Source organism: Leptonychotes weddellii, chromosome X (genome assembly GCF_054177405.1).
Source record: "Leptonychotes weddellii isolate Sample4059 chromosome X, ASM5417740v2, whole genome shotgun sequence".
Lineage (NCBI taxonomy): Eukaryota > Metazoa > Chordata > Mammalia > Carnivora > Phocidae > Leptonychotes > Leptonychotes weddellii.
The window spans coordinates 61,070,706-61,072,005 of NC_138385.1; the positions used below are offsets into that span (position 1 = coordinate 61,070,706).

The 1,300-nt window shown below is 34.5% G+C and overlaps 1 pseudogene; it reads right to left on the reverse strand.

The window, feature by feature from the left end:
- Nucleotides 1–208: 208 nt before the first annotated feature.
- On the reverse strand, nucleotides 209–981 carry LOC102748852 (costars family protein ABRACL pseudogene; annotated as a pseudogene).
- Between the last annotated feature and the right edge of the window lie 319 nt (nucleotides 982–1,300).

Genomic DNA, 1,300 nt, shown 5'->3' on the forward strand with positions numbered 1-1,300 from the left:
TCTAATTATTTCAAAGACCCACCTTCTTGTTTTGTTGATCTGTCCTACTGTTCTGGTTTCTATTTCATTGATTTCTGCCCTAAACTTTATTATTTCTCTTCTCTTGCTTGGTTTAAGCTTTATTTGCTATTCTTTCTCCAGCTCCTTTAGGTGTAAAGTTAGCTTATGTATTTGAGATTTTTCTATATTTTTCTATTTATTTTTTTATTTTATTTTTTTAACATAGTTACATGTTTTTATTACATAAACATTACAATATTCCTTGTGGAAGCTGGTCTTCAGTTTTGCCTCTTGCTTTTATGGAATGTCAAATATCTGTAGAAATTGTCCAAGAATGATTTATGAAACACCTTTGCACCCCTACCAAAAAAGCCTCAATGTCTACATTTTTCCAATCAGATTCCTGAGGCAAAAAAATAGGTTTTGTTTATTTGACAGTGTAATATATAAATTTTCTTTCAAGGTATATAAAAAAGACAGACTTTTTAAAATAAGAGTCTCCTTTTGTTTACAAAGTTCTATAAAAATACATTAAGTATGCTCGTGTTTGTCCTTTGACTTAATATTCTGGTTTACCAGAAACAAAAAATAACAATAAACAAAGATATGCAAACCACATTAATCCTGCAGCAATATAATGTCCACATCATCATGAACACCTTGCAAAAGTAGCTCTCCTGGGTATGTAACAATCTTTCTTCATTTTGCAGCTTTGAGAGTTCCTACCAATGCTTCAAAGAGGTTGGTACATTTGTCGTCTCGGAAGAGGACCCCAAATTTTATCCTTAACTTCCCATCAGCATTTTTTGAACCCAGACGATGAATTTTCTCCACTAAGAGGTTAATTTCATGATCCACATTCATTGCTGCCTATCCGCCTCTTTTTCTTTTCCGAGGAAAAGCTGGTGCAGCATCGGTCCGGACCCAGTTATCTTCTTCAACACACTGAGGAGGAAGAGACTGAGGAAGGAAATGACCGAGGCAGAAAAGAAAGGCTGGTCGAGATTTTTCTATTTTTTTAGGAGAGGCTTGTATTGCAGTTCACTTCCTTCTAAGGACTGCCTTTGCTGTATCCCAAAGGTTTGAATAGTTCCGTTTTCATTTTCATTAGTTTCCACGATATTTTTTTCATTCTTCTTTAATTTCCTGATTGACCCATTCGTTCTTTAATAAGATGCTCTATAACCTCCTTGTGTTTGAGTTCCTTCCAAATTTCCTCTTGTGATTGATTTCAAGTTTCAAAGCATTGTGGTCTGAAAATATGCATGGAAGAATCCCAGTATTTTGGTACCAGTTGAGA